We start from the raw sequence: 7,500 nt of genomic DNA, 5'->3' as shown, positions 1-7,500 counted from the left end.
AGAACTTTTGAACCATTTATTCGAAAATGTTTATTAAACATGCAGAAAACAGCATTTTACTCATTTGTTGAAAAATGTAGAACACATGAAAAGATTAGAATTGGCTTGAGTACTTGTATCTTGCATGGAAAGTCATTTTCTCCTTGAAATATGACATCAGAAATAAACATAATTAAGTGTATAATAATGTTAAAGATCAATATGCAATTGTCATTTGAAGATTTAACAATTTAGGTTAATATAATTAGTAAGAAAAATAATGCTTAAAATTATTAATTCTTGAATTTTACAAAGAGAAAAAAATAATAGATTTCAAAATGAAAAAGTGAAGAGATAGGGATAGCAAAAGATTAAAAGGAAACTTTTCTCTGTAGAGCATAATTGTAAAGAAATTTAGGGTGAAAGGATAATGATGAATCAATTGTAGTATAATGACAGGTACAATTTATGGAGAACTTCGAAAAATCAAATGACTCACTTAGAATTGGTCTCCTGTTTTGGAGGGCAGAAAATACCTTTGTCCGCCATCTGTTGATTCTACTTTGTTCTTTATTTGCACAAAAATATGTAAATGTTCAATGCAAAAAATTTTACCATAATGAAATGATTGGATTTAGTAAAATCAATGAAAGGTATGATAAATATTATATATGCTTATTAACACTCAAAAGTAAATAAAAGATAAACTAAAGAAAAAAAATTTTTATTTTTTATTTTTCTGAAGCTGGAAACGGGGAGAGACAGTCAGACAGACTCCCGCATGCGCCCGACCGGGATCCACCCGGCACGCCCACCAGGGGGCGATGCTCTGCCCCTCCGGGGCGTCGCTCATGCTGCGACCAGAGCCACTCTAGCGCCTGGGGCAGAGGCCAAGGAGCCATCCCCAGCACCCGGGCCATCTTTGCTTCAATGGAGCCTTGGCTGCGGGAGGGGAAGAGAGAGACAGAGAGGAAGGAGGGGGGGGGATGGAGAATCAAATGGGCGCTTCTCCTATGTGCCCTGGCCGGGAATCGAACCCGGGTCCCCCACACGCCAGGCCGATCCTCTCTGTCTCTCTCTTCCCCTCCCGCAGCCAAGGCTCCATTGAGCAAAGATGGCCCGGGTGCTGGGGATGGCTCCTTGGCCTCTGCCCCAGGCACTAGAGTGGCTCTGGTCGCAGCATGAGCGATGCCCCCTGGTGGGCAGAGCGTCGCCCCTGGTGGGCGAGCCGGGTGGATCCTGGTGGGGCGCATGCGGGAGTCTGTCTGTCTCTCCCCGTTTCCAGCTTCAGAAAAATACAAAAAAAAAAAAAAAAAGAAATATTTTATATAATAGCCAGGAGACAGCAAACTTTTCTCTAAAATATCATATAGTATGTGGGTTTTTTGTTCATTTTTTTTTTCCCTTAATGGGTCATTCTCTCTTTTTGCTATTTAGCTCTGTCATTGTTGCACAAATACATAGACAATATGTGAATTAATCTGTAGAGTAAAATTCTAATAAGACTTGATTAAAAGGTAAAAAAAAACATACAAAAAAACAAACAAACAAAAAAAAACAGCCAGGTGGCAGGCAGGATTTGGTAAATGGACCTTAGTTTGCAGACCCTTGTTTCTGAAAAGAAAAATGATCATGCATTTTTGGAATACCAATGCTCATTAAGCACAGTAAGAACAAAAACTTCTCCGAAAAAATTGCTACTTTAGAAAGATTTAGTAGTTTTTATAGATCTCAGTGGGCAATTTCTCAAGTTTCAAACCATTTCAATTAAATGTTATAAAAATTACCTATTAAACAATAATTAAATTAGAGGTATTGGAACATGATGTTGAATGGGCATTTACTTAGAAAACATCTAGTCTTTATATTGATTGGATAAAAAAATGTTGCTGAGCGGTATGCTATTTGCCATGGCCATATGCTGAAATAAAATTCTAGTTAAATAGACTGAGTATCTTATACTTGAATAGCTATCTGGTGATAAGACCACATATCCTTAAGATTAATGAATATTCTTTAGATGGAGGAATTTGGAAACATACAAAATTGAAATTTTAAATATTTAAATTAGGTATCGGTAGCTCCATTCAGCAATATGTTTAAACACAAGTTCAAAACTAAACAAACAAACAAGAAAGAAAAAGAACCAATGATCTACTGCTATCAATATGGTCAGTAAATCATTCCAAAGCTTAGTGCCCCAAATCAATAAGTATTCTTTTAGTTCACAAGTCTGTAGCTTGATAATCACCCTGGGCTCATCTAGATTTGCTCTAATGTCTGGTGTTCAGCTACAGACATATATAGAAATATATAGTCGCCTGGCCTGTGGTGGCGCAGTGGATCAAGTGTCGACCTGGGAATGCTGAGGTCGCTGGTTCAAAAAACCCTGGTCTTGCCTGGTCAAGGCACATATGGGAGTTGATGCTTCCTGCTCCTCTCCCTTCTCTCACTCTCTCTCTAAAAAAAAACTGAATAAAGTTAAAAATTAAAATATTTTGCCTGACCTGTGGTGGCGCAGTGGATAAAGCGTCAACCTGGAAACAATGAGGTTGCCGGTTCAAAACCCTGGGCTTGCCTGGTCAAGGCACATATGGGAGTTGATGCTTCCTGCTCTCCCCCCTTCTCTCTCTATCTCTCTCTCTCTTCCCTCTCTATATTGAATAAATAAAATCTTAAAAAAAAAAAGTTTAGAAATATATAATCATCATGAGGGATGACTGAGTAGATTAGTATTCTCTATTTATTTCATTATTTAACAGGGAGCACTGAAATGTTCTCTCAGTGAAGGCAGAGGAACACAAACATGAGTGGAAAGGCAAAGTTACATGACATATGATATGGATGAAGGAAAGGGTAAAGAATTAAGGTCATTGATACAATTGATTTATTTATTAGTGTATTTTCACAGGCAGATGCATATTATACAATTTCTGTAAACATTACTGTCAAGGTACATTGAGTATCTTCAACTTCTGGGAGTTCACCTCTGAAATAATGCTAAACTAATTTTTTTTTGCCTGAACTATGGGCTTAATATAAGAATAAATTCACTGTAATATAATGATTTAAAATGTTTTCCTGACATACTGAGGTTGCAGGTTTGATCCCTGCATACAACAATCAAACAATGATGGCATGAATAAGGGAATAAACAATGAATGTTCCTCTCTATCTCTGTCTCTGTCTCTCTTCCTTCTTCTCTCTAAAAAATTAATAAGAAAAATTTGGTCTCTAGAAATAAAAGAAATGCATTTCAGGGTAATTTGCATTTCAATTTGATATTTTAAAGTAAACTTGCATTTTTCACTTAGAATAAGGATACTTTGGCAATCCAACTGTCTTAATCTTTGTTCTGGTACTCTTAATACACCCACTAAACTATTAAGTTTTGCATGTACTGATTCATTGGTAACTCTGGTCAAAGACAAATATGCCAATGATATTTTAATAATTCTATTAATTTAAAAATTGTATATAATCTATGATTCCTTGTTTTGAAGTAATAATAAGATTATAATTTTATTTTGTCTTCATTATCATCTTAGTCTAACATTCATGTTAAATATTAAAGAAAGTCAAGTAGGAAAATGGAGGGCAGACAATGCTTAAATGCCATTAGAAAAAACAAAATTCAATGTGCAATATGCATTTATATTCATATTTGATCCTCTATGCCGACAGCTGGTTTTGTCTGTAAAGTTAGCACAGATGATTAAAGCACTCATGGGATAAATTTTTTTGCTGCTGCATGAGGTTTCAGCCTTCCATCTGTCATTAAAGTCATTAGAAGTGGAATTGCTGAATCTTTTCATTACTTTCTGATATTATTCCATATGTAGCATATAAAAGAATCACCATTTCTATTTTCTTTTTCAATTAAATAGTTTGTATGTGGGTTACATTTGAGTGTTGAGTATGACAGACCTATTCTTACAGGTAACAGCATTTAATTTGACTCATTGCACACAAATATGCTCATACACACTCTGTAAATTCAAAATTATATGCCTTCAAAAATAAAACCTTTTTGTGTACATTTTCAATGTATAGTCACTCAGTCAAGAATTCCAAACAAATTCTAATGCTTCCACTAAAATTAAAAATACTTAACAATTAAATTCAAATTACATTCTTTGGTCCTGACCAGGTACTCAGTTGGTTGGAGCGCTGTCTAGATATGCCAAGGTTGCAGGTCCAATATCCCATCAGGGCATACCAAAAATTAAACAGTAAATGCATGAATAAGTCAAACAATAAATTAATGTTTCTCTCTTTCTCTCTCTTTTCTTTTTCTCTCAACAGTCAATCAATAAAACAAAACAAATAAATTTTGTTCTTTGTACACTTTTTTTTTAATTCAGTTTTAATTTATTTTCATCACGTTTTCTTCATGATCCAGATATTTTAAAATGCAAAGAAAATTAACTTTCCATGATATGTCAGGGGCTGGCACTAAAAAAATTTCAGACTGCAAATGAGTTATACAGATGTAATATCAAATGGAGATCCAGTTATCAAAATGAAAGCACTTAACATATTAAAAGTTCACAATTATTTGTTTAGAGCACATAAAAATGTTGGCTTGCTAACCAACTGTTATGATTTTAAAGAACTATTGCAGAAATTTGAAGAAAATAGATTAGTTAACTTATAAAGATTAGAGCTTGAAACAAGTATTAAAAAGAAATTTGTGCCTTCATTAGAATGGTTTAGGCTTTACATATATGAATTTTGGTAACCAAATTATTAATTTTTTTAAAATATGAAAGGGCACTACAGATCTGCAATACTGGTCCAACAGTCTTGTCTTTACTTTTCCTTTAAAGCGACAAACAGAATGTGAGTAATTAGAAAGCACAAGCAGGCATCAGTTAATCCAAGATCCTAGCTTCTTAGTTTCAAATGCACTTGCAAAGAAAATCACCGGGCAGCATGGGGAACAGCAACAATTCATAATAACTGGAATCCCATGAGCATGTGTGCACGATAAGTCTCATGAGGCTATTTTTTAAATTTATCCTTTACTTGGTCACTTTTTTGTGCTCAAATACTTGTTTTTCTTTGACTTTGTTCCTCAAAGTATAAAAGTATGAAATATAAACAAGCTCTTGTATTGTACACTTGTAAGTGTACAATTCAAGCATTATAGAGCTATCTACATACCAATAAATCCCATCAAATCTTGGATAATTCAATAATATACAAAATATCAGGACACAGAAAGAACTAAAACCCACTTCTTTTTGTTACACATAATATTCAAATATTCAATTTAAAGAAAAACACTTAATTTTGGCTCTCCTCTACATTCGCATGTTGATATATTTATTAAAATATTCCTGTATAATTAATTATGTTTGGTCTTATTATTTCAAGTCAGGTTTAAAACCTCAAAACCAGCCATCCAGACAAAACAAGTAATCAGAAAGATTATTTCTTTCCCACCTCCCTAACCCCAAGAATTATGAAGTCAATTTTATGACATGACTCCAAACATTGGATTGTGACGACAAATGTTAGGTCCAATTTCTTCATAATCCTTTTTGGTGTGGCATACTTGGTAGAACTCGGGCGTGGAAGCCAGCATCGACCCTCCAAACCAAACTGCGTATCGCTGCATATGGCGTGTAATGACTTGTACATCAATAGGTTTTGGCTTCAATCTACCACCACTCAATTCCTCACTTAATTTCAGCCTGGCATCTACAGTTCTTTTCAAATCTCTTTGCAAGCGACGTCCGAAGTCCCTGAACATGGTTGACCCTCCAGAGAGGACAATATTCTTGTAGAGAGGACGTCTAACATCAATAGGACAATTCTGAATTACTTCATCTACAACTTCTGAGATAGGTTGAGTAAAATCTGGATTAGCAAACTCTGGATGAAAGATTTCAGGTCCCAAGAATCTCTCATAACCAACATCAATGGAAAATTCTTTCTTTGAGATAGCATTGATTCCAGTATACTGTTTAATCCACTTTGATCCATCTGTATCATACTTGTTAAATTCTTTTACTAAATCTGGGCAGACATAACTATAGCGCTCCTTTACTGCCGTAGCAGTTTCCAAGGATTGCTCTGGAGGGATTTCTACTTCTCGATCTCTCAGCAATTGCTGAATGAAATATGTTATATCTCGTCCTGCGATGGGAATGTGCTTGATACAGCTGCCAATCACATACCCTTCAGCTACAGGAATGACATGAGTGACACCGTCTCCACTGTCTATTACCGTACCGGTCAATGTCCGTTTTCCTACTTGTCTTGAGGTCCAAGATGCAGCTAAGGCAAGAACGGCCTGCACAGCAATGTACAATACAAGCTGGGAACATTGAAAGACTCAAACATTATTTCAGCAGTATATTCCCTGTTTTCTGGAGTATTCAGAGGAGGTTCCGTCAAAAGAAAATAATGATCTTCAGGTTCTGCCCTTAAATATTTAAAGATCATTTGTTCCATAAACCTTTCCATCAAATCCCAATCTTCAACTATACCATGACGGATTGGCCACTTTGTTGCATATGTAGGTTTTTCTATTGCTTCATCACCAATGAAGAAGTCTAGGTCATCAACACCTTTCATCACCCTCCTTTGAGATTGATCACCTACTTTTGCTGACTCCTTAATAGCAATACAGGAAGGAATGATAAACTGTGGTTCTGTATTTCCAGCATATCCTAGTTTTGTATACTCCATGCCACAGTCCACCACACAGGCCAGCAGCCGTCCCGCCATCTTCCTCCTCACCTGCTGCTGCCGCTGCCGCCGTCTGCTCCGTACTGCTCGTGGCCAGGGATTGGCAGCGGGAGAGAGGAGCTATCTGACCATCCATAGCCAGGCAGCCCTCTCCGTCCGTGGGGGAGCCGGGAAGCCGAAGCAGTAGCGAGAAAGCGGCAAGCTCGGTCAGCGGCTACCACTTCCGCAACCCGGGCGGCAGGCTGTCCCGGCCCTGCCCCACCGCCACGCTGCCTTTCCCGGGAAAGCCAAGATGGCCACCGGTGCCGACGCCTTGGCCAGGCCAGGCCCAGGCAGCGAGCGCTCCCGCTTCCCTGTACACTTTGTTTTTAAAACTATTGAGATAATTCTCTATAAGTTCATATGCATTACTTGTCAGCTTCTATTTTCTACAAATAGTTTGTGTATATAAATTACGATTTCTCTAGACCTTGTTGATTAGTGGCATTGAGACTTTGTGTATCTCCCAAGTCATGGCAGGGAAAGTGGTCAGCAGAGGCAGCATCACAGAATATTTCTTCTATCACCACTGGAAATTGAAAAAAAAAAATAAGTTGTTCCTAGCTGCTTCTGTCTGAGCATACACCTTTTTATCAGACACCACCATGTATACTTTTTAAAAATAAAAGCTGTAAGTTCTAATGTGGCTGAGAAAGATCGTTTAAAGAAAGAGGAATAGTTTAGGAGATTCACCATGGAGTTTGAAGGTAGAAGGTATACTCACCTCTTCAAAGGACCAAACTGGAATTCCAACTAAATTACAGAACAATCAACCTGAGTAAC

General features: G+C 37.0%; 1 pseudogene; it reads right to left on the bottom strand.

The window, feature by feature from the left end:
• Window positions 1-5,059: 5,059 nt before the first annotated feature.
• On the bottom strand, window positions 5,060-6,910 carry LOC136383019 (actin-related protein 3 pseudogene; annotated as a pseudogene).
• Window positions 6,911-7,500: the final 590 nt, after the last annotated feature.

Source organism: Saccopteryx leptura, chromosome 11 (assembly GCF_036850995.1).
Source record: "Saccopteryx leptura isolate mSacLep1 chromosome 11, mSacLep1_pri_phased_curated, whole genome shotgun sequence".
Classification (NCBI taxonomy): Eukaryota; Metazoa; Chordata; class Mammalia; order Chiroptera; family Emballonuridae; genus Saccopteryx; species Saccopteryx leptura.
The sequence above is the reverse complement of the archived record's forward strand: the minus strand, read 5'-3'. Positions and strand labels throughout refer to the sequence as shown.